Genomic DNA, 27,053 nt, shown 5'->3' on the forward strand with positions numbered 1-27,053 from the left:
GTATCCATAAGGGCAATCGGGCGATAATTGCACGGCTCTAAAGGATTACTCTTTTTAAAAATAGGGATAATCAAGGAGGTTAGCCAAGAGCTCGGGATGCAACCTGAAAAAAGAATATTTTCAAATTTAAGTTGAAGTATTCCTGCCCAGAATAATGGATCGGACTTAAGAACAGAGGCCGGAATTCCATCTGGGCCAGGTGCCCTAGAATATTTCAGATGGTTTATTGCAGTGACTATCTTGTCAATTGGCCAAGTAGTAAAAAAAAAAGGATTGCAACTTAATACTTTTAAATCCATAAGACTGAAATTTTAAAGGCAGCCTGTAGGTAGATGAAATAAATTGACACCATTTCTTGGAGGATATGGGGGAACTCATACAATTAGACACAGAAGCAAATGTTTCATTAAACATGCGCCAGATATTTCTAGTGTCATGCTTGCATAAATGCATGATCACTGCTTGGTTCACAGCTAAGTGAGTCTTATGGCGAACTATCTTAGTGGCATTCCTGTAACACATTGAGTTTTTTTTTTAGAAGAATTAATGTCTGAACTGGAAGAGGACTCCCTTTAAGGAGTCTTAAGTCTCAATTCTTCGCTCTCTTAAGTGTGGAAATTTGTTCAGAGTAGGCATGTGTGTGTTCTGTGTGAATACTAGCTGTACGAGAGGTAAGTTTAGCCAATTCCTCTTGAATAATAAAATTATTATAAGCTTCAATCCAGATGATATTAGTTATGGAGCATTCTTTGTAAGATTTATAGCGTACAGCTGAACGTAAAGCATTATTGAAAAAGACACACAAACTTCTATTCCAACTGATGGAGTACGCTGGGCGCCGTATTTCCGACAAGGCAAGTTCAGACATAGCCTCACAGTAGCTTATAGGCGATAGACAGCAAGGGGCAATAGAGGTAACACAATGATCACTAATCCCTACGTCAGTTATTTCACAGCTTAAACCAGAATTCAGAATATTGAAAGTGACAAAAAAATAATCAATAGTGGAAAATGCATTCATCCGTTGCCAAGTGTACCCAATGGCATCCATTTTAGAATGCACAAGTCCCAGACCCCAAGAGGCAAAGTATTGAAGCCATCTCTGGCCTCTAGGATCATGGGATTGAGACTTACAAAGTTGGTCGTGAGTAAGACAGCTTACATTAAGATCACATCCTACTATCAGAGTGCGATTTGGGTTAGAAATACAGGTCGTTTAAAAAATGTCATCAAGAATATCCATAATTGCATCCTGATTATTGGAATCGTAAGTTGCATAAATACAGACCACCAACAAAGTCTCAGTTAGGGAGTTGGGAAAAGCAACTTCCAGTGCTAGGACAGAGGAGGAGCAATGTATTAAAGTGGAAGAGAAGTTCAGGTGGTTGTTTACCATAATAGCCAAACCCCCACTCGGCCGACCTGCGCCCAAAGTCGCAGCGGCACAGTACACCGTATAACCATCAACAAATAATGCCCTATTGAGCATAGTTTCCTGAAGTAGGATAATTGACGGAGCATCAAAGATGTTAGGTGATAGTGATGCTGCATTCAAATTCTTGAAACCACCCACATTCCAGCTGTGAATAGTGAGATCATTTAAGCTAGGATTCTGGTTTTGGAGGTTGTCCTTCCAGTATGGATTTCACCAGAGTGCCGATCCAGGACCAATCGTTAATGTTTGCAGCAATGGAGGACAGCTGTGCAATCATCTCAGGTGGGCTAGCTGCCCCTGATGTTTTACCAGATATCTGCGATGGAGTGCATGTTGGTAAAGGAACCCGATACTCCAAGAATACAAACGCTTGGTCTATGTTTTCAAATAAGATCATCTGAATGCCCAAGATCTCAAGTTCATCTCTATAGTCTCAAATTTGTCTCAGAACAATTAAAGAGTTAGTTTGGGCAATCATCCTTAAATTATTTTCAGTAAAAAGCTTGACCAACTCAATGTCATCAGAGTGCAAACTTTGCAACATTGGAATACTATTGAAAGTTTTAAATAGAAAGGAGCGATTAAGATGTCCCTGTCCATTGTTTGCGTATCTAATACCGCCTTACAGGGATGCCTTGGACATGACACAGGACAAGCAGGCCCAGACTGAACTTGAGCGTCTTCCAGTAAGACTTCTTCATTGGACAGAATAGGTTGTGGTGCTTTGGGAGCATTTACTTTCAATGGAAGAGATTTATTCACTGGCACATCAGGTTTCAAGGCAGTCTTTACAGAACCTGTTTTACCAAGGGTTAATGGATAGAACGATGACAGCTGTGACTGCTTATAGGGCCTGGCTTCGTCAGCATCAGCCACTGGCTTATTTGAACCCATGCAGGGATCCTGAGTAGATTTAGAATTAACAGGTGGAGGGAGAATCTTTTTCCCCATTGTTACATCTTTTTTGGATCCTGATTGGATAGGTTGATTTGTGGCCAGGGACCCCTTAGACAAATGCACCGTCGATTCAACAGTACAAGTATCTAATACTTGAAGTGCGGATTTGCTTTCCGCATTTAATTCAGCTAGATCAAGGCTGGGATCCTCTGCCAGAGTATTACTTGAGTGCTCAGGAGGATCCCCAGAGGGTGATAATTCAGTCACAGGATCCAATATCTTTTTGGTTTTTTGTAGGGATTGTTTGACAATAGCTTTCTTTTTAGCCAATTTATTTAGGGCTCTAGTGTGCAGGCGCCGTTGCTTACGTGAAAGGAACACCCCAGCTGAGTGCTCTTCTGGACAATCGTCAGTATTCTGACTAGAAGTTTGACAAGAGGACTCCAGAACGGGGTCAACCATCATTGCAGCTTGTTGTTCCTCAATAATATTGGTAAGGACAGTTGGTGTATGTGGCAACTCAAAAAGGGAGCAATACTTGTCTCCTTCAGATTTTAAACCTATATGGGAGGCCAAATGGCCAACTACAGAGGAGAGATGCATCAACATAACCTCCACTTTCCCCAAACCAGTATCTGTCTCACATGAAACTTCATTTGAGGCAAATGCGGCCTCCTCGTGGTTCCCTAACTCAGAAGATCCTGGTGGGAGGAGCGAATGAGTATAAGAATGCCGTCCTATTATGGCTATGTTGCCAGACAAATGTGTTTGAGCAGATTTAGTTACACATATTTTGCCAGGCGAATGTGTTTGAGCAGATTTAGTTAGACAAATTGGATCAACAGTTTGAACATACACATTTGTAGTAGTAGTTGCCATTTTAGCCTTCCTATCACCTTGATCATCAACTTTCTTATTCATTAGAGACCCCAAAAGTAGGCCCTCCATTTTGTTGAGCTTCGAGAGTATTTCAGTATTTACATTTTGCTGAGCTCTTAATTCAGCATGTGTCAAATCATGCCCCTTCTCTAGAAGGTTTAGTATTCTAGTCATTACCGGAAATTGCTGGTCATTATAGTCTAGCTCTTGGGCGACAGAGGAGGCGGCCATAGAGTTAATGTGTGCAGCCTCTTGAGAGCCAGGCAAAAGGTCGTCTGGGTCTTTAGGGCTGGAACAGATATTAGACATGTGAACAGGTTCATCATTGTAAGTGGCAGACAAAATTTCAGCATTTGGGGGAAGGGCCATAGCCACGGAATGCGGGTCAGAGACTGAGACATCCTCCAAGAAAGGTCTTTTCTTAAAATGACTCTTGCTATGATGTAAATGAACCTTGTCAATGACCCCCGCTCTTCCAGAAGCCGGCGTAGAAGGACCAAGTGATAGCCTGGTACGTTTACCAAGCTTGTCCAACACAACTGGTGCCATCATTGTGAAGTCTAAAGCATCTGCGCCAACAAAGGGTATATTACCAGAACATACCTTAGCATCAATGTCAGGTTCATGCATACTCAGAAAACTATGCTGGACAGAATAATTACCATCCAGCACATCCCTTATAGGAATAAGCTCAGAGGTAATTGGAGCCAAAGTGATGAAGAAACAGACGAAATCATCCCCAAGGCAGGGAGACTCACAACACATAGATCCATCGAGCCTGTGACAATATTATCAGACAATAGTGGCATCTGGGGGAGACCATCACCTTTGTAAGAACTATCAAGCCCAATTGTTATAGGGATCACAGTGCCAGATAAAGATACAGAGTCAGGCTTGGCACCTACTAACATGTTGTGTGATAGTTTACCGCTGCGAAGACCTGCAGACATCCTGTAAGACCTATAGACTATCACACACTAAATGAGACAGTCAAAATGTACAGTGTTCAAAAGTTGCCAAAGTAAGTAAATGGTATATATTTAAGCTTATTAAGGCACCACACTCCTCACCCGCACACCCAAACAGCCCAACAGCACTTGCAGGGCACTTCGGGGTGCATGCGCGGGTGCACGGGCACCCAGGATTTATGCAAGGCGGCGGGTCGCGGGAGGCGGGAAGCAGGTGGCGTGGCACACACACAATGGATCTACAGAGAAAAAAAAGGACAAAAAAAAGAAACATTTGCGTAAGAAGCCCGCCAAAGAATGCTTTACTGGGGCTGAAAGGCGAGTTCACACTGCCACAACATACACTGTAGGTAGGTCAGCAGACACAGCAGAGTAGATCAAAGTAGATCAGAGTATGACAACAATCATGATGCAAAGCCAATACACGATGTGGACATTTACTCTGGATTTGGGAGTTCCAAGTCCTGTTTCGCCGCTATGCAGTGGCTAAAGCTTCCTCTTGTACATGGAAGCCTTCTGGTAAGCAGCTTGTAAGAGTGTCAGTCGGCAAGCACAAATCCAATAACGCGAGTGCAAGAGACACAGCACAACCAGCCCAACAGCACTTGCAGGGCACTTCCGGGTTTCCCATTTGAAGGCTCTGCAGAGTCATAATCTTGAGCAGAGTCACAGCAATGAAATTGTCGAAGCGCTAAGGAGGTTTGTCATACTTTGCAATGAGGGTCACACATCAAGTATCCATTTAAAGGCATTCCATTGATTTATGTTTTAATTATTACTGCAGTAAGCTAGGAATTGGTGGTACTTCCAACAATGACCCAAAGATAATTGACAGAGTATATCTGTATGATTTTCATAGCTTTATTGTTAACCAGGTAACCCATTTCGTTTTCAGTTTACAACTCTTTTCAAAATTGGTGTCGCCTACATATTATCCATTGGTGCCCAAATCTGTAGGCCTGGGAGCCTGGGGCTACTTTAGGACAACGTTTGTCTGGAGTCTGTAACCCTCTGGACGGGAACATTGTACTTTGTCTGATAGTGTGATACGTGTTTTAGGAATTTATAGTGGGTGTCCTAAATGCCATATGTACACTCGATCATTACATACCAGGGAAAACGAACATGCTAGAGGACAAACCTATTACTAAAATCAGACGTAAGCCACACATGATAAAGAATCTGAGTGAAATGTGGACAGATAGCTGGGCTTTAGATATGGATAATGGAAGAACCCTGGGAGACATGCCAGGTGAATGTATAGGATTGCATTTGGGAATATAGATAACCCTTGACTATGTCTTTATTACCACAGAGCATTTAATATTAGTGGATTGTGTAGGGAGTAAATGAAACCAGAATGGTAACCATGCCCAAGTTAATGTAATATCAAATCTAAAAATAAAGAAACCAGTGAGTAATAGTAGGGCAAGTGAAAGTATAATGAATAGCTTGAGCAATAGATAGTGCTCTGATAAAATATGAGAAAGAGAAATGAGGAGTTATCCTTTTTCAGTTAAAGCAGTAGAAATGGGCAATAGCCTAACAAGTTGTAAGGCAGAGATCTTTTCCACTTGGATCAAGTACCCAATGGGGCATGTGGCTGGTGTGCCAGGTGATACATTTAGCCTTTTAGAGAGATCCAGTGCTGAACCATGTAATGTCACCATCGCTCCATGAAATCACTTTATGGACAAGACTCCAACAGCAAGTATATTCTTACAAGAAGACCTAGGAAGAAACATTTGATTAAAAAAGTAAGTATATCCCGAAACAATTTTGGTTTTATTGACCAATTTATCAGGAGATGTGTGTTTGACACAGTTCATGACTAAACCTATTGACTTATAAATAGCCTACAGTGATTAAGTCTACGGGTTAGAAGACGATTTTTCACTCGTACATTTGTAGAATGTCATACTGAAATTAAAATCTTCCAGACCCTCCAGTAAAGGAGAACTTTCAAATGTGGTCCTAGCAAAGATCAAGTCTCATGGGATTCTTTGTTGTATGCCTTATTTGATGACATCAAGAGTAGGATGCAATGAGCTTCTTTGTAGACTGAGGCAGTTCATGTTCCTGCACAAAAAGGAATCTGGAGGCGATTCACAAAGTTATTGTCTAGTTGCACTTCTTGATGCAGTTAGTAAGGTTTTGCAAACTTTTTCCTAAAAAAACATCCTGAGGCAATGCTCTGTAAAAATGCTATTCTGTCACCCTTTCCAATGAGTGTTAGAATCGATATGGCAGTATGCTGAGTTTGCCGACAGTTTTGCAGTGTGCACAGTGAGCAGTGAGAGCAGCAGCGTTTCTTGCAGTGTCTATTGAGAAGAGGAGGAGCCCAGCAGCAAAACTCCCTCGCCTGGCAGAGCGTAGCAGGGTTTGCGGAGTTTGCCAGCAGTCTTGGCAGCCTGCGGCAGGAAGCGGCTTGAGTACCCCCCTCCCCATTGCATATAGGAGATGAACTCCATACACAGGACCAACGGGAGAGCCGGCCCCTCAGTCATTATGGCTTTTAAAGACTAGTGTCAGTCGAGGACATTAGAGGTGAGTGGAGAAGGGGAAGGCGAAGCTTACAGCAAAGCCTCACCCTCTGATATTATTTGCACTAGCCAGACCCTTGGCGATATTGACAGTCTCCCCATGAGTCAGTGCTCCCTGGCCTTCGCTCCTGCCCCTTTGTTTGTTTGTTTCTTTATATAGCGCTCCAAACCCGGAGGTATCTAGGCACGTTACAGGTTAGTTATAGTTACATGTTGCAAGTCATTTAGAATCAGATCAGCAGTTACATGACATTATTTACATAGACATGTTTGACATTATTTTAAATCAGAACATTTTCAGAAGAGATATACAAAACTATACAGGCAACAAAGTCATCTGGCTGCCTGAAACCAGTTATAGATCCTGAGCAAAAAGACAACTTTTCGTTTTATTTCTGAAGCTGAAGAAGGACGGATCAGATCTTAAGGTTGCGGGCAAGGAGTTCCACAGCTGTGCTGCTATAACAGGAAAGCTACATTTTGATGTTGCTTTAAGGGTCTCAGCTAGTACGGCTCTCTTCTTAGATGGCCTGGAAACAGGAAATCTTAGGGGGGTAATCAGGAGCCCAAGAGAAAATGGACAATTAACGGACTACACCCCAGCCTCAGTCCTTTATCAACCAGAACTCTGAAGCAAAAGGGGTGATGGTTTGTACTGATCAAGCCGAGAAGCCAAAATCGGGGCTTGAGGCCGGCAGAGCCGGCAGCTCTCCCGCACAAGGAGACAGATTCCCTGCATCAGGACTATGAGGAATCTCAGACTAGGATCCAGATGACCTCATGCCGCCTCCCACCGCATTAATACTATCCAACAGACCAACCGACCTCATCCAGAAAGATTATCCTTCACCCCCCACCACTTACCTACACCCCCAGTGGGCGATAATCCTAAGGCCAGTACCCAGCCATAGACTCCCACAGCATCTCTCACAGCACATGCACTTGACGTGGCCGACCTCATCACCACTCACGACCTTGACTTCTTAGCCGTTACCGAAACCTGGCTCCCACTTATTCTCCCTACCCTTAATGAACTCTCCCGCTCATGCTCTGACCCTACTGTCCTGGTAGATACGTACAGTCAGACCATGCTGAAAGCCCTCGACCGCATTGCACCCACCAAACTGCGAAAACCCAAACCACGGGCCCACCTCAACTCGTGGTTCACACCACAGTTGAGAACCCTTTGCAAAGAAAAAAGGTGCCTCGAATCACGCTGGAAAAGCAACCAAACTGAAACAAACAAAGCTAGCGTGAACTAAACTATAAAGAGTATAACAAACGTCAAACACTAAAGAGTTATTTAGAATCTTAAAGGAATTGGAGTCTCCTGCCACTCCTCCCGAGACTTGCTGCAAAGACAGTACCTGGTGTACTAACATTCAAAAGGCTCTCCTTGGTAAAATCGCCACTCTCCAAATTAAAATCAATGACAAAGAAAATAGTCTACAGACCAGTCTGCAGCAAAAAACCTATCACGTCTGCACCACCACTAACCTCGATACTCTAAAACCATTCTGCTTCTCACCGTTATCCACTACTGAAGTTGACCATATAATTAATCACCTTAAACCCCCTAACTACCAGGGCGACCTATATCCTGCCTTTACTATTAAGGAGGCCTCGCATAGTCTAGCCCCTTTCATCACCATGCTCATAAATTCATCATTCAGCACTGGGATTGTCCCTGACAGCCTAAAGGATGGCTGGGTCACCCCCCTCCTCAAAAAACCCACCCTGGATGCTAATATACCCACTAACTACAGGCCCATCACCACGGTCCCCTTCCTCTTAAAAATTCTTGATCGGGAAGTTTATCTGCAGATCCAAGACTATCTGGAAACCAATATTCTCCTGGGACTGAGACAATCAGGTTTCCGCCCACGTTATGGTACCGAAACTGCCCTCCTAGATGTTAAAACACAGATCGAAGACTTAAAAGATAAGGGTAAGCTTGCCCTATTTCTTTACTACTCTTGGATCTTTCGGCAGCCTTCAATCTAGTTAATCACCAAATCCTCTGCCGCCACCTTAAAACTGCTGCCCACTTCTCAGACAAAGCCACTGCCTGGATCACCTCATTCTTGGAAAATAGATCCATGAGAGTCGCCTCCCCCTCTGCCACCGCCGATCCCGTGTCAGTCACCTGCGGGGTTCCACAAGGATCGTGTGTTTCCCCTACACTCTATAATGTGTTTACGAAACCACTCTTTGACATATTGGACTATCTGGGTGTCACATATACCAACTACGCCGATGACACCCAGATACTCATCCCCATCACAGGCGATCACAAAATTGACACTTTAGCCATCAACACCGCGCAGCGCAGCATGACCTGTGTCTGAACGATGAAAAGACGGAGATTCTTATCTTGGGCTCTCACCAAAGGCTCAGTAAGTTAGACCCGTTCTTCAAATCCTTCACAATGGATGGCAATACCATCATGGTGGCCAATGATACAAAAACGCTTGGTATGTATATAGATGCCACTCTATCACTCACTAGACAAATCAACGCTGTCTCCTCTGCTGCATTTTATACATGCAAGCTCATAACGACCTGTCGCCCATTCCTATCACCAGCCAATCGTACCACATTAGCCAGGACTCTGCTCCTGTCCAAGATTGACTATTGCAACGCCCCCTATCTCGGCACTAACATATGCAATATCAACAAATTACAGATTATACAAAATAATGCCATCAGAGCAGCATTAAACATCCCCAGGAACCTCCAAATCTCAGACTCCAGACGGAGCCTCCGCTGGTTATCAGTCTCCCAAAGAATTTTACTTAAAGCACTCTCACTTACACACAAAAGCATCACGAACCAAGCACCTAGTTATCTGTCTAGTAGATTCTCTTTACACACCTCTACTAGACCTCTCAGAAGTGCTCAAACCAACTGCCTCTCCATCCCCTGCATCAACCTCCAGAGATCAGGTGGGAGCAGTTTCCCAGTCATGGCTGCGAAACTATGGAACTCCTTACCCAATCCACTCAGAGCGGAACCGTCCTTCCTGGCCTTCAAGAGCAAAGCCAAAGCCTGGCTGTCTGCTCAAGACCAACCTTGATTATTAGCGCCCATTGTCCTCTCTGAACTACTGCCTTGGCCCTAACCTGCTAGTTGCCCGTTCTGATTGTTAATATGTAAAGTAACTGTATATTATTCTAATTTACCCTTTTGCTCACTTCCTGTATCCCTCTCCCTGAGGTATTCTGTTTTATGATGTATTCCGTTTTATGTATCCTGTTTTCTGCCTGTAACCAAAATGATGCACCCGGAAGCCCTTGGGCCTGGAGCGCTTTACAAATAAATAAAATACAAATACAAATACAAACAGCAAATCTGGACATGAATCAACAATTTGAGAACTCGACCTGCCCCTTAACCGCTGTGGTCAGAAAGATTATGCAGAATGCAGAGGATGTAGAAGGTACCAAACCCACTCTACAATGCACAAAGCTGACAAACTACTCCTCATCATCGGACCCCCAACCTAGTAGGGTTAGGATACTGGCAGCAATCTTTCTGCGCCCAATCAGGGCGGAGGCGCCTCCCACGCTGGGATTTCGATCTAATTCCAATTTAACCCCTCTAAATAGCACAGAGTTCTTTCTAAATGAGATGTTCATTAAAAAGGCTAACAACATGCAAACTAGAGACATTAGTCTAGAATTCCTAACGAAGGCCAAGTTCAGACACGCTTCGCAAATTCTGAATAAAGAAACAGCATCTTTGGATTATCTCTGCACTAGCATGTGAGAGAACAGTGTCGAGACATCTGTAGCTTGCACTACTCCTTCGTCGATTTTTAACTTAACTAAAGGACCAGATCATCCCCATCTAAAAAGTTGCTCAAAGAGATCAACCTGGAACCCGACAAGGCTAACTTCAGGAACTTTACTGAATAAGCAAACCTTCCATTACAAGAAAAAGCCCTTAAACAGATATTCGAATGTGACAAATTCGCGCCTCACATCTTTTAATCAGCTAATCCCCCAAATGAGGCCGAGTGGAGAAATACTGTATGCTGATCTGCTTGACCACTTGGGAAATCTTGAAGCAGGTTTCCTGGTCCAAACTTCACGACAGTCAAATGAGCACTCAGTGAATTTATTCTTGCAAAAAGAAAAGGGGCAGATGGCACATTCGCCATACGGAGGTAGCCCAGTCATTGTGCACGACTAAAGAAAAACAAAAAGTATGCGAAATCCGACAGCAGAACCTAAGTGAATTGGTGAGTAACTCATCTATACAGGAGCATCCAACTCAAATGCACTATGCTCACAGCAAACTATCGTCTAAAAGACCTTGCTTGTCTTCCAACTCTGATATTGATTGTCTGGATGTTATCGAGGGAGACAAACGGGGGAGCTCAAACAAATATACATCAATGAAACCAGATGGAACCAACTTTTCAAACAATCCTGGCAATAACTCCATGAGGGGAAGTAATCAAGGAATTGATAGCAATATGACAGCCATCTTATCCCTCACCTTAGCACCATTCATGAATCTTCACAAGACCCTTAAAGACCAAATTAAGGATAACACCACAGTCCTGGCCATGCTGCATGCCAAAGTACTTTTTGTGGAGGGTTTCATGACGGCATTACAGAATAGCATGGAGACAAGTGCAATGCAAACTACAAAAATCCTCCACAGCATTTTAGACCCGATAATTGAGGAAAAAGAGAAACGATGCATGGCAGGATCGACACTCCAAACAAGCTCTTACCAGATCTCTGATAGAACCAGGAATAACGACCTTTCAAGAAGACAGAGTCTAGACCTCGCAATGAGCTCCAGTGGTTATACGCCCTTGGAAAGAAATCCAATAAAGATTCCTGAAAAAAAGGACCTCGAAGACATGACAAACCATGAAGCAGGGGTGAATGATCAACAACTAGACCACACACCTGAAAGAGAAAACATCCATCTTGAAGACGAGGATAGATCAGGAGAACCGGAGCCAATAGGTATAAATGTAGGGGATATAGTACATTAGCCAGCAAATGCTCATGGTTTTCCTCGTGATGCTTAGACAAGAAAAGAAGATTCAGTTTCCAATAAAGTCCACCACATCTTCACAAAAAAACCAGCACAAGATCTAGAAGAAAAAAACACCATACCATCTAAGCTGGAAGCTAAAGGAATTTCAGGGAAAAATCCAAACAGCAGGACTGCAGCCCTATTGTGTATCACACCAAAAAAAATCAGAAAACATGAAATTACTGAATAAAGCCTGATCGAACGAAAGCAGAGCCTTTGTGAAAAAACAAACCCTACCTCTATCACAAGAAAAGGTAGAACGGAATAAAGCACCCTCAACGTACCCTACTAAGGTGATGCATGATACCACTACATGCATCAGCCGGGAGGAATCGACACCCTGTCTCTCGTCCCCGGCACTTAGCACAGTAACAACAGAGGACTTAATAAATCCAACAACTTACAGTTTGTCAGACGGTGTAACACAGAACGAAAAGGATACACCAGTTGTGATCGAAGTGGAAGATGACAATTCCTTCAGCACTAACTCGGAAGTAGAGGAAGAGCATCTTGAGGACTCGAGCGAGTATCGAATGAAGCCTGATGACCTCATTAGAGGCATCAGCATAGTGACAAGCCCAAGGCTAAAGTCAGGACGGGATAAAGGTGTGAAGGAGCCAGATAAAAACAAAGGTTGCAAACCTTACAGAAATACTAGTGGAACACAAAAGGGAGCTGAAGACCATCCACCTCCAACAAGGACCTTAAAAAGGAAAATATGCCAAGCAAGGGCCTCAGATTTCAGTGAAAGATTTGAAGACAACCAGTTTACAGAGATTGATGTGTGTTACCTTGAAGCAATCTCTGCAATGGAGACTTCATATCCCACTAAGGTGAAAAATCATGCTTGCATAGAACACAGAAGTCACCAGCCAGAGTAAACAGTAGAGTCGCTATTACTCACTAACAGTCAAGAAAAAATGGCTGAGAAGACAAACTAGCTGATAATTATCACGATTTCATGATTATGGAAGAGAGAAGAACAAAACAGATTCAAGACAAATATCAGATGAAACCTAACATTCCCAGCAAAAACCTGTCTTCTGACCTAAAGATAGATAGTAGCATTATAAACGAGGGTAGACCAGAAGATCTTGAGTGCATTTACAAATTAAAGATGGCCTGATAATGAACCGAGTGAATGTGCTTAGATTATTACATCATCTAACATTGTAGAAGTCAATTACAACTAATGATGTCAAAATCCTTGACTTTCCCGAATAAGGACGCTTGGACCTGGTCATTTTGCATCTGCCATCGGAACTCGTTAAAAAGCTACTGTTGAACGAAGCCCCACTGTTTTTGAGGATGGGCTTCGTCTCAGAGAGTTTACCAACTCAGAAATACAAAGAAAGAGGAAGGAAGTCAGAAAAGAGTGACCCAAATGTTGGGTGCAGACAAAATAAGATTTAATGTTGATGAAAGAGAGAGGCACCCTCCTCTACTAGGCCCAAACCTCCCAAAGAACAACAATATGGTCCGTAAAGAAAATCTATCAGTAATTGTGAAGATGACACATCTAGATAAATCTTCGGAGGAGGTCAATGTAGAAATCGCTAATGATCGACAAACGGGCGATCAAAACTGGAGTTGGTTGGCGGAGGCTCTAGTATTAGATGCTAAAAGACCATAATAGCCAAGCAAAATTGAAGAGAAGAACCTTCTATTAGGTAGCTGGAACACACAGGGCTATACTCAAATGTTTTCTCAGTAGTTTCTTGTTCAAGAAAATCTTAATCTAATCTGCATGCAAGAAACCTGGCTTAGAAAAACTCAATTTCTACTGGGTTGCTCAGTTCACCTCAATCTAGCCACAAAGGGCTCAAAGGTATGACCGATGTCAGGTCTCCTAACAGCCATTACATTATCATTGAATTGGCATGTATCTTTAGTTATGAATCATAATCCCTATATATAGTTTCTTACGATTGAGATTGGTGATTAAGATGTCATTTAACCTAAAAAGCTCATTCTTTGTAACGTTTACTGTAACACAGCCGCACGCACCTGAGGCTGTCAGTCTGCCTGCGACAGTTCTAGAACTCATTGACAGAGCAAGAGAAGGCTGGTCTGACCCCTACATAATAATCTGTGGAGACCTTAACATTCATTGCTTCACCTCTAATAAACAACTTGTCAACTTTGATGACTTAGGAGCTACTGATTCAGAAACCAGAGGTTTGATATGGAGACAAGATCTGCCGCTTAAAGACATTGACATCTTTAATGGGACTACAAAAAGTGATTGCCCACCAAATATTACTTGGAGAAATGCCAATGGAGGAAAATTTGTAGATTAGATCTTTGTCTCCAAAAACATGCAGAGAATGTAAAAGACCTGGAAGTAATAGAATCTCTACAGGAAGTATTCGACCAGCTGGAGCGTTTGCAAAAGCCTGCCTTACGATGCTAGGCTAGAAATTGCACCAGATAGCCTCTTCCTGCATCTTTTGGATGAAATGTCATGTACTGAATTCACATGTTTGATATTTGTATTCATTTGTCTTCATTTGATTGGAAAATGGTGAAAGGTTTAAATTGTAAACCATAAACCATAAAAAAAGTTTTTAAATGGCAGCGCTCTAACATGTCCTTTGCCTGGCCATCTTTGCAAGAGATGGCATTTACACCCATATGTGGATCTTACATTGAATTCTCCACTGCTTTTGACAGGGTTTATAGAGTTACTTTGTGGAGAAGCTCGCTCACCAGGGAAATTAACCGGGCCTATTGAAGTTTTTAATTTGATTGCATAAAACCACTAGAGTGAGAATAGGATTAAATCATGAGGATGAACTAAGTGATGCAGTTATCTCTTTTAGGGCTTTATACAAGGTGTGTTTAGCCTCATTATTGTTTAATATTTATATTGCTGACATTTATTCTGCTCTTGCTCAAGTAAGACATTTTCTGCCTAAGCTAGGTCCTTGTCTTAGTCATTATACGGCATATGCTGAGGACCTAGTGCTTTACAAGACGCATATTGGCTTACAACACAGTTTATCTGCTTCTTCTATGGATGACGTTTCTGCTGGACTACCAATCAACTTGACTAAGACAAAAACAATGGGGTGTTCTAAAGAGAATGACCATACGAAAATAAATTAGTGCATTAGAACTCATCCTATTAATATAGCTATTTATTTTTGTTACTTATTAGAAATGTATTCTGTTTAACAAATTATTTTTGTGATCCTGTGCAAAATGAAATGCACGAAGGCCCAGATACCAAAGTGTCTTTGGTGATGCTCTCAAGCTAAATATGGTTGTTTCTACCTGATACCGCTATTTAAAGCATAGCAGCAAAAGGTAATACCTAATGTTTTATATGATCTGGGATGCGGCATGGGCCTAGCAATGGCCTGATTAATCATCTAAAGGAGAAACTATGCTGCCTGGCTTTGAGTTTAACAAAATTCATTCTGGTCCAACTGAATGGGCTAGAATAAGACTAATGTCAATGGAAACCCTACTAAATAGCAGAAACTTACCATGTATCTTACTATCAAGTATGTTCTACCTTTCTCCATGTTGGCTTATCTTGGCTTCTCTTGTAGCTGTGGACGGCAGCATAAAACAAAATGTGGGGTTAAAATGTAGTTTCAAAGGAAATTACACTTTTATTATAAAAAGCGAAATGACCTGGACTGGTGATTACCTAAATCTGTATTGGTGTAAGTGGCAAAGAAAATGGCAGAGAGGGGTAAATGGATTGGAAATCAAAAAGATCTAGTATTAGCTTTTGAATATCTTAAAAAGGTTCCCTTCTTTGATAATACATCAGACATATGTTTATCCGTTTCATAGTAAGACAAAGAGGTGACAATATATGCTGTTGTGGGCTAGAAGGTTGGAGACCTATCGGGTCCTCGGAGGGCATCTAGGAGTACTGAGGTATTTTATATTTTGTAATATTTGTATTAAGATCAATAACTTAGAAACTCTAAAGCATCTCATTTTCATGTGTCCAGAATTGGTTAACATGCAAATGCCCCTCCTGGTTAGTTTTGTAAGGCATCTTGACTTCCTTGTGATGGAACAATTGGTTGGGATATTGAATGCAAAACAGGCAGAACTCTGAAATATCACCTGGCCATGCGTGAGCAGACCACCCAGCCCTGTTTTTCCCTTTGAATTATGGGGCTTGTCATTTTACTTTCCCATTTGAAAATTAGGACAACTGCATTTCTCAGTATTCCAAGCAAAAACAGGAGGTGTTGATCTTTCAACAAGGTCAATAAGGTTGAAAGGTTTCTTTCTCTTCACTTTCAATGCTTCCTCTGTGTTAGCTCTACCTGTTTACTTGTCTGACCACTACTCACTTTTGGTCTCTCTCTTGCCTTCTACTCCCCAGATTTCCTCTACTACTTCTTCACCTAAAACATTCTTCCGACGTGATTAACGCAGCTTCAACTCTTCACTGTTCCTTGACACTTGTACTACTATTCTTCCCTCTTTCATAAACTTTTCTTCTCTTACTGCTGATGAGGCAGCATCTACTCTCTCATCATCTCTTTCTCTCGGTCTTGACCAACTCTATCCTCTCTCTGCTTTCCAGCCTACCCGTAAACCTTCCCAACCTTGGCTTTCTCCTCATCTTCACGCTCTGAGACGTCTTCTCCGCAGGTTGGAGCGACGTTGGCTCAAAACTAGATCTTTATCTAATCACTCTGCATATTTATCTTATCATGTACTCTATGATAGCTGTCTTACCTCTGCTAAACGTGACTACTTTTCTGACCTTCTTCACATTCAATCTACCCATCCCAAAAGTCTTTTTCAAACTTTATCACAGCTCCTCTCTCCCCCTTCTGCCCCCTTCTCCTGATCACTCTATTAATTCTACCCTGTCTGCTTCTGAGTTTGCTAATTTCTTTTTTTCTAAAGTCCAGTCCCTTCATGAAGACTTTCTAAATTCTCTTTCCCCAACCACCGTATCTGCACCCCAACTGCTTTCATCTCTAATTTCTCTCTAGTTTCTGACTCCGATGTACTACTTTTGTTAGCTAAAGCACATCCTACTGCTACACCACTGACCCAATCCCAACTGCTCTCATTCCTAAAATGTATCCTCTTCTTGTACCATAACTTGTTTCTTTTTTCAATACCTGTCTCAGTACATCTGTTTTATCACAGCCTTTAAACATGCAACAATTATTCCTATTCTGAAAAAGCCCACTGCCAACCATCTTATTGTCTCCAATTTCCAGCTATCTCTCGCTTACCATATCTTTCTAAACTTACAGTCTGGCTTTTGGCCTCATTACTCCACTGAAACTGCCTTGATCTGTGTACTTAACTCCATTTTTTCAGCTTGCTACTCTAAACACTCTTCTCTCCTTATTCTGCTTGACTTATCTGCTGCTTTTGACACTGAGGATCACTCGCTGCTCTTGGAATCTCTTTCCTGTTTTGGTCTTAGGAGTACTGTTCTTTCCTGGTTCTCCTCCTATCTTTCGAATAAAACTTTTACCGTCTCCTGTGCTGGTCAGACTTCATTGCCCCTTCCCCTCGAGCATGGGTTTCCCCAAGGGTCATCCCTAGGGCCCTTCATTTTCTCTCTCTACACCTCTGAACTCTCACCCATAATTTCGTCTTTTGGTCTTTCTCATCACTTTTATGCCGATGATATACAACTCTTTCTATCCTTCTCGTCTTTTACTCATGAAATTCACCACACCCTCACAGCCTTTCTTTCCGCTATCAAATCTTGGATGGCTTCTCATTTCTTGACCTTAAATGCAGGGAAGACTGAGGTGCTATTCTTTCCTGCTAACACCATCTCGCCTCACCCACCACCTCCTTTCATATCTTTTCCACCCGCTAGTCTTATTATTTCTCCCACAGCTTGGAATATTGGTCTTTATCTTAACTCTAATCTCGACTTTGCTCACCACATCTCTCTTACCTCTCCTTCCTGCCGTTTCCATCTATACAACATTCGCAAAGTCTGCCCTTTTCTCACCTTTCAGGCCACTAAACTCCTTATCTCCTGCCTAATTTTCTCACAACTCTTCTATTGTTCTAACACTCTCTTTGGCCTCCCAAGTTCTCGTCTTACACCCCTGAAATCAATCTATAATTCTTCTGTTTGTCTACTTTGCCTTCTCTCCTATCGCAACTCCACTTCTTCTTCACTTGCATCACTTGGCTGACTACGTTTTGATTCTCAACTTAAATTCAATTTTCTATGCTTAGGGTCTCATCACGAGTTTGGTGGCAACCCTTAAATGCGGTGGTAACACTATTACTGCTGCATTTAAGGGTCCACCAAATCACAGGCTTGGCGTTTTTTCCCCCAGCGCTAAGCTTGGGGCAAATCCGCTGCAATTTTGCCGATTTTCAGCACTATTACCGCCAGTGGTAATACCGCTGAACATTTCCCATTGGGCCCAATGGGGAATGGGAAATTCGCGAATGAGCCCAATGGGGAATGGGGATTTACCGTTCTGCCAAACCTGTGATCCAGCGCTAATAGCGCTGGGGCATTTGGCGGTAGTGCTAATAGCCCCGGCGGTAATAGCGCCCAACCCGTGATGAGGTCCTTAGTCTTTAAATCACTGTACCAACTTGCACCTGACTATCTTGCCTCACTTCTTTCCTTTTACAGTCCATCTCGCCCCTTCCGTTCTTCCTGTCTTTTCAGACTGAATGTTCCACGCCCACCATGTGTCCAGTCCTGCTTCCGCTCTTTTCAGCTTCTTGCCCCCCAACATTGGAATTCCCTTACTGTGGCTATTTGTTCTATCACTGACTATTCTACTTTCTGTTCTTCTTTGAAATCTCATCTTTTACATTATTCCTGATTGTCTGCTACCAGCATTGATGGTCTGATGTTTATTTACCATTATCATTGTACCGTACTTTTTAAAATTCTACAGCACTTCGGATAAAATCGCTATATAAAACACAACAAAATACAAATACAAATAAATCTTCTCACATATGGCCATGGTAATCTTGAGAACTCTGAACATTGCTTTAAGCAGTCTTACAATTTTGACAACGAATTTTAGAAAACATTTAAATGTTGCAATGGCGGAAATATGCCATTAAGATTATTAAGATGGAACTAGTAAGTATTTATTATCATATGAGCTGGTTTTAGACATAGATTATATTCAGTGTTGTGTAGGCAGTGGACATGATCTTCCGTCATTGACTTGGTTGCTGGGATGCAGGGATGTTGAAATCTCTGAGGATGATGGTGTTACCAAGCGTGAAAGACATGGTGGCAACCAAGTCTGTGAAGCCTTCAATGAAGGAGATGTTGGGCTTGGGTGGTCTGTTGATGAGATGAAAAAAGACTGGGCCCATGGGGATAGTGGGAAGTGGCAGCAAAGGTTTTCGAAAGAGCCAATGGTGGTAACGTCCAGTTGGGTGCGGATGTCCAGGCCATGATGCCATGTGAATGATGGTGGGGCCTCTGCCAATCCGGTCCTGGATGGTCTTGTAGAATTCTGTAGCCATTGGGGATGAGGACATCCAGGATGTGTGTGAAGTTGGATACCATCCAGGCCTCATTAATGAAGATGGCGTCCAAGTCATGTGTGGTGATGAGGTTGGTGATGTCTGCTGCATGGTTGGTTGCTGAGCGGACGTTGGCGAGCTTCAGTTTTTCGTGTAGTGGTAGAAGATTGCTGATGGGATATACAGTGACATGGGGGAGATGATAAAAAATTGAATTGCAATTCAGATTATGATCCATTATGCATTTTCATTAGGGTCATTATGCATTCTCATTATGTTTCTAACGTTCAGTACAAATCAATTTTAACTTAATTTAGGATACATCGTTTATTGATGAGGCTCTGACATGATTCCAGCGATGTCTCCAATTGGGGGTATTCTGTTGCAATGTGATCTTTGTTCATCCATATTTTATTGTCCTCTAGTTTTCCTTACTAAGGCCGTAAATCCCATGAATATGAGGCTGCCATTTCCTTCCGGTTTGATATCCATTCAGCCCAAATACACAGAAACAGCACAGAATCGCGGGATCCATTGCCATAGCAGTTTCCTAACTCGGGCTTCACTCTTCCATCGAATCCGGTGGTGAATCTGTCAGCCTGGAGGTAAAACGAAAGAGTGAGAATTAGAGTCATTCCTGTTTAGCCCCAGCACGTAAGCGAGAACAATGCAAAGTGGCGTTGGGGCAATTATTTAACTGGAGGGGCATTAATATTTCCCACTAAAGAGCACCAAACATATCCCCAAAAATAGAAAAAGGGTTTTGTGGAAAAGATTATCTTTTTTAAATTAATGTGTTAAACTAGAGTATTTTAGAGCACCTTTTTTTTAGGTAAAGCCTATAAAATCGATTTGAAGGGTAAACCAATAGATGACGGATCACAAGAGATATTGCCATTCATAAAAGTGTCCTTCCTTCCATTCCAGGCTCCAAGAGACCATGAGAAGCAGACTCACACGACCTTATCCTGCCTCAGTGTCCAGAACACCATGGAGTTCTTGCATTATTTCAATGATCTTATTAGAGATATATAGGGCCTCGTTATGAGTTTGCCAGTGCGGTATAATGGCAGTTCAGTAGCGGCAATTCTGATACCGCCACATTACCACACTGTCGTATTATGGGGTTGGAGTAAAGTGGAGGATGTTCCTACAGCATTCTGCCCCCATTTTACCTCCTGATGTTGGCTTACATTAATTCCACCAAAAATCCCCATGGATTCCTATGGACTCCAAAAATCTCTATTGGCACCGTCATAACACCACTTGCACTCCTGTGGTAATGCAGCGGTACAGAGCGGTGGTAACAGTAATGGATTTTGTCAGTAAAATGGCAGATCTGCTCACCCCTTAGTGAGGCCTGTAGTTATTTTTGTATAATTTACTACCGTTCTTAATGCATCTATTTAATATTCTGTATTTTGTTTGTAAGGAGCCCTGGAGAAGGTGCTGCGTTGTGGGGGTTCAATGTGCAATTGCTTCCCTTTTCCTACTTGTCCCTGTAAGGGATTCATTTCTTGTTATCTAAAGGCTAGCCCATATGTTCCCTGTATACACAGGGACCTTCCCTGTGTGTCTTCATGTTCTGGGTGTGCAGTGGCAGGTTACCTTACGCCCATTTAGGGGTGCAGGTGCATGGATTTTTCAGGTTTGTGGTGGAGCAGACAGAGAGCCCAGTGTGTACTTCCCTTCAGCACGGGCCACGCTTACCTGTGCACAAGGGGCTAGACGACAATAGCTACCTAGGCAATACGTGTGCCACTGGACACCTCTAAAAAACATTCTTGCATTATAAAGCGCTGTGGCCAGATTCCTGCAGCTTCTAAGTGCTGTAATGATAACAAGAACTACTTGTACTTCATTTTGAATTGGACTTGATTTATCGTCCTCGAAAGGATGAAAGACTAACTTGCCCCTCCTGAGAGATACGAACCCGCAAAGTGAAGTCGGTCCTCATGTCAGAGACCACTGCTTTACTCCTGTAGCTATCCACCCAGGACGCGCGACCCTGGTGGCTATTTTACAAGTGTTCGATTGTATTGCATTGTACTCATAAAAGATTCTAGAGTGTTTGATCACTGCATGGGACGCAGTGCTGAATGCGAGCGCGAAAAGGCAGCCCGCACACTATGAGGGTGGCACTACATCCTGTCCTGTCGCATGGTGTGATGCCAAAACATGGTAACACAAATATACTCACAAAAAGAGACGTCAAGAGAAATAGGAGCCACATAACCTGAAATGGAGACAAGACAAATCAATGAAGTTAAGAAGTGAGCAAAGCACGATGGAAATGGACATTTGCAGTGTCACTGTTGCCAAATATTATCACTGTCTTTCTTTAAACATGTTCTGCAGCTCTATTCCGCTAGAATAAGGTTCTATGACGGTGCTGATGAGAACAAAAAAAAGTGAGAACGACACTGTTTGCCGAAAGCTCACCCTCTTGAGAATCCCACCACTGTAGTTTAGGACATGAGTACAATGTGTAGGTATGTGAGTAATCCGCCCAGGTGACTGTTAGTTGGCGCTCTAATGCACCGCCTGAGGAAGTTGATTTCTTGTGTGTAACTGTTTCGCAACAGCGCCCTGATGCCCCCGGGCTTTGGAGCTTTACACACGTACCAAAAAAATAAATAAACTAATACTGCAATGAAGGTGTGCAATGGCCCTGGTGAGGACTCCAGGGATGTATAATGGTACTGCCAGAGTGGAGTGTGATAGTAAGCGTGATATCTTCAGAGGTTTACAAGGAAACTGCAAAGATTGTGTGCAATGGCCCTGGTGATTACTCCAGGGGTTTTATAATGGCACTGCCAAAGTAGAGTGTGATAGTAAGTGTGATAACTGCAGAGGTTTACAATGAAACTGCATTGATTGTGTGCAATTTCCCTGTGATGACTCCAGGGGTGTATAATGGCACTTTCAGAGTGGAGTGTGATAGTAAGCGTGATAACTGCACAGGTTTACAATGAAACTGCAATGATGGCGTTCAAGGGCCCTGATGAGGACTCCAGGGGTGTATAATGGTACTGCCAGAGTGGAGTGTGATAGTAATCATGATATCTTCAGAGGTTTACAAGGAAACTGGATTGATTGTGTGCAATGGCCCTGGTGATTACTCCACGGGTTTTATAATGGTACTGCCAGAGTGGAGTGTGATGCTAAGCGTGATAACTGCAGAGGTTTACAACGAACCTGCAATTATGGCGTTCAATGGCCCTGGTGAGGACTCCAGGGGTGTTTAATGGTACTGCCAGAGTGGAGTGTGATTTTAAGTGTGATAACTGCAGAGGTTTACAATGAAACTGCAATGATTGTGTGCAATGGCCCTGGTGATTACTCCAGGGGTTTTATAATGGTACTGCCATAGTGGAGTGTAATGGTAAGCGTGATATCTTCAGAGGTTTACAATGAAACTGCAATGATTGTGTGCAATGGCCCTGGTGAGGACTCCAGGGGTGTATAATGGTACTGCCAGATTGGAGTGTGATTGTAAGTGTGATAACTGCAGAGGTTTACAATGAAACTGCAATTATTGTGTGCAATGGCCCTGGTGAGGACTCCAGGGGTGTATAATGGAACTGCCAGAATGGAGTGTGATAGTAAGCGTGATAACTGCAGAGGTTTACAATGAAACTGCAATGATTGCGTGCAATGGCCCTGGTGATTACTCCAGGGGTGTATAATGGTACTGCCAGAGTGGAGTGTGATATTAAGCGTGATAACTGCAGAGGTTTACAATGAAACTGCAATGATTGCATGCAATGGCCCTGGTGAGGACTCCAGGGGTGTATAATGGTACTGCCAGAGTGGAGTGTGATAGAAAGCGTGATAACTACAGAGGTTTACAATGAAACTGCAATGATGGCGTGCAATGGCCCTGGTGAGGACTCCAGGGGTGTATAATGGTACTGCCAGAGTGGAGTATGATAGTAAGCGTGATAACTGCAGAGGTTTACAACGAAACTGCAATGATGGCGTGCAATGGCCCTGGTGAGGACTCCAGGGGTGTATAATGGTACTGCCAGAGTGGAGTGTGATAGTAAGTGTGATAACTGCAGAGGTTTACAACGAAACTGCAATGATGGCGTTCAATGATCCTGGTGAGGACTCCAGGGGTGTATAATGGCACTGCCAGAGTGGAGTGTGATAGTAAGCGTGACATCTGCAGTGGTTTACAATGAAACTGCAATGATTGCATGCAATGGCCCTGGTGAGGACTCCAGGGGTGTATAATGGCACTGCCAGAGTGGAGTGTGATAGTAAGCGTGCCATCTGCAGTGGTTTACAATGAAACTGCAATGATTGCGTGCAATGGCCCTGGTGAGGACTCCAGGGGTGTATAATGGAACTGCCAGAATGGAGTGTGATAGTAAGCGTGACAACTGCAGTGGTTTACAATGAAACTGCAATGATTGAGTGCAATGGCCCTGGTGAGGACTCCAGGGGTGTATAATGGTACTGCCAGAGTGGAGTGTGATATTAAGCGTGATAACTGCAGAGGTTTACAATGAAACTACAATGATTGCATGCAATGGCCCTGGTGAGGACTCCAGGGGTGTATAATGGTACTGCCAGAGTGGAGTGTGATAGTAAGCGTGATATCTGCAGTGGTTTACAAGGAAACTGCAATGATGGCGTGCAATGGACCTGGAGATGACTCCAGAGGTGCATAATAGTACTGCCAAGGTGGAGTGTGATTGTATATAGCCGATAACTTCAGAGACTTTTAATAATACTGAATGAAGTCGAGTCAAGGCCCTGGTGATTACTCCAGAGGTGTATAGTGGTACTGCAAGAGTGGTGTTACGGTAGAGGTGATACCGTTAGAGGTTGACAATGATACTGCATGAAAGTCTGTGAAGGCACGGCCGATAACTCCAGGGGTGTATTACAGTACTGCTAGAGTGCTGTGTGATTGAATATGGGTGATAGCTGTGGGTATTTACAATAATACTGCATAACGGTGTGTGAAGACACTGGCAATAACTCCAGAGGTTTATAGTGGTGTTCCAGAGTGGGGTGGCGGAACAGGGGATACCGTTAGAGGTTGACAATGATGCTGCATGAAGGTGTGCATTACGGTACTGCTAGAGTGGTGTGTGATGATACTGGAGATCACTGCAGATGCCCTAATGATGCTGCTATGAAGGTGCGTGATAGCCTGGGTGATAACCGTAGTGACAGTGCAGAATATGGCGACAGTGGTGATAACTACAGAAGTGCACAATGGTACTGCAATGGAGGGGTCTCATGGTACTGATGCAAACCCCAGGCTCCAACCTTAGGTGTTCCCAAAGCTCCAGGTGCAACTTCACTATTATTCCTAGGCCTGCCCCTAATTCTGACTTCATTAGTTGTATTTCTTCTATGCTACCCCCATTTCTTTTTTTCAGACTCTCTAAAGAATGGTAAGATGCTCCTGCTTCTGAAAATAAACCTGGCCTCGATCCTCTAGATAAGTTGAATTACCTCCCCTCACCTTGATGCCATTTATAGCCAAGACTTGGTGAGAAATGCAGCAGCCCAACACCTTTCCCACCATTGCGTGTTTATTCATTTATTTTATTAGTTGAACATTTGTATGGCGCCTGAACAGCAGAAAGTATTTACAGGCGCCACAATGCAAAACGTGGGTGGGGTGGCAGAAAGTGTATCCAGGTGCCAAAAGGCAAAAAGAGGGCGGGGGACAGATGAGAAAACAAACAATAACGGTCCAACTACACCTTGTGAAATTTAGTTCGTGCAAGTGCAGTAAGACGTGCGGGGAGGGCAGGACAGGGCGTAAGGGTGGGGAAAGAGAAGGAGAGAGAGGGGGGTGTTACTCCCTCCAGAGAACTGGATCTGATTAGTCAATCATCCAAATAGGGATATATATGAGGTCCCTCTTGTCTGAGTACGTTTAGGTCAAACGGAAGGACCTTTGACTGAAAATGATGGACCATAACGCTGAAACACAGCCTCTGTCTGTGTGGATACCAAATGGGGACATGCAGGTAGGTGTCCTTCAGGTCCAGGGAGTACATCCATTCTCCCTTGCAGAGTGCATTGGCAAAATCAGCTGGCATCCCTCCCCATCTTGAATTTCTCCAAGGGAAGAGAAAGATTGAGGTAAGCCAAATCCAGGACTACTCACAGGCCCGTCTGGATTCTCCAAGGGAAGAGAAAGATTGAGGTAAGCCAAATCCAGGACTACTCACAGGCCCGTCTGGATTCTCCAAGGGAAGAGAAAGATTGAGGTAAACCAAATCCAGGACTGCTCACAGGCCCGTCTGGATTCTCCAAGGGAAGAGAAAGATTGAGGTAAGCTAAATCCAGGACTACTCACAGGCCCGTCTGGATTCTCCAAGGGAAGAGAAAGATTGAGGTAAGCCAAATCCAGGACTGCTCACAGGCCCGTCTGGATTCTCCAAGGGAAGAGAAAGATTGAGGTAAACCAAATCCAGGACTACTCACAGGCCGTCTGGATTCTCCAAGGGAAGAGAAAGATTGAGGTAAGCTAAATCCAGGACTACTCACAGGCCCATATGGATTCTCCAAGGGAAGAGAAAGATTGAGGTAAGCCAAATCCAGGACTACTCACAGGCCCGTCTGGCTTTTCTTGTGCTTCACAATGATCCTCGAGTAGAAGTTCTGGTCCCTGAGAGGGAGGGGAACTGGATTCGCAGCCTGGTCCCGCACCAACTTCATGATTTCCTTTGAAGCGCTGGAGAACCAAACTGAAGGAGAGGAGGTGAAAATGGAGAATTTTGAGGGAGGGGAAGTCGAAAACCTGTTGAAACTTAGGATAGTAGCCATGGGCCTTCAAAAAGATGATGCCCCTGAAGTACATGTCAAGCCAACCTGCCGCCAACTGTGGTATCGTGGACCCCGATGCTTTCCTCATTGTTTTCTTTCATTCTGAGGCTGGTGAGGAAGAGGGCAAGAAGAACTCCTTAAGGCCTGTTTGTTGTTGTTTCCTGCAATGTGTTTTGAGTGACCGCTTAGGTTACCTGGCCCTCTGTGATGCTGGAATTGCCTTTTAAAGGGAAAGGGCCTTCCAGTCATCGTCCTATCACTTCTCTGTGTGTGTTTGGGGTATGTTATCTGCCTCTGAGGTCCAGTCTGGACCTCTGGCAGTGCAGCTCTTCATTTCTCGTTTTGGTGAACAACACCCATGGGATACCCTTATGGCACCCATGGGTGAGTGTGCACCCTTGTAACACTTATGTTTGTTTCTGGGCACCTGTGTGGTACCCACAGAGCATGGAATAGGCTAGTGGCAGCTACATGCTGTCTTGGCAGTGGTTCTGAGTGCCCTCCATTTTGGGACACCCAGGCGCTACCAAAGGAATGAATGGATTCTTGGACAAAGGCACGATGGCCATTGTAGCCTCTTGGTTTCTTTTGCCTTTACATATTGTTGTTGCCTTCCCCCTGAATGGTTGTAGGGTGGCAGTACCATATATGGTTCTGGTACTGCCTCCTGTCAGACAAACTGGCGCCTTCCCAGGGACCATGTGTTGTTGGTACATCATTGGGGTGGGACCTGTGTGAATGTAGTTGGGAGCCAATTCACATTCTGTGTTATGGGTGTCTGTTTTCTGTATGTCTGACACAATGCCTGACTCAGCCCTGTCAGGAAACCAGCTCTCCGTACCGCCAAACGTTATGCCAAACATGCAAGTCCCGAATCCCGAGATCTTTGGAGCCGAAGCGTTTCGTCTCGTCACGTTTCCAAACCCTCCGACAACGCTGGGGGTTGCCTTGGAAACGCTAGTTGCCTGAACACGTACGTGCACGACTACGGCGTGTGCAACG

General features: G+C 43.5%; 1 long non-coding RNA gene across 1 annotated transcript; it reads right to left on the reverse strand.

Moving 5' to 3' along the window:
• Positions 1-18,602: 18,602 nt before the first annotated feature.
• Positions 18,603-21,492, reverse strand: LOC138515660 (uncharacterized). The gene is made up of 2 exons (XR_011282141.1): positions 21,451-21,492; positions 18,603-19,849 (listed from the first exon to the last, which is right to left on the reverse strand). It is a non-coding gene; the product is annotated as an uncharacterized lncRNA (long non-coding RNA).
• Positions 21,493-27,053: the final 5,561 nt, after the last annotated feature.

Source organism: Ambystoma mexicanum, chromosome 6q (assembly GCF_040938575.1).
Source record: "Ambystoma mexicanum isolate Mex_15411 chromosome 6q, UKY_AmexF1_1, whole genome shotgun sequence".
Lineage (NCBI taxonomy): Eukaryota > Metazoa > Chordata > Amphibia > Caudata > Ambystomatidae > Ambystoma > Ambystoma mexicanum.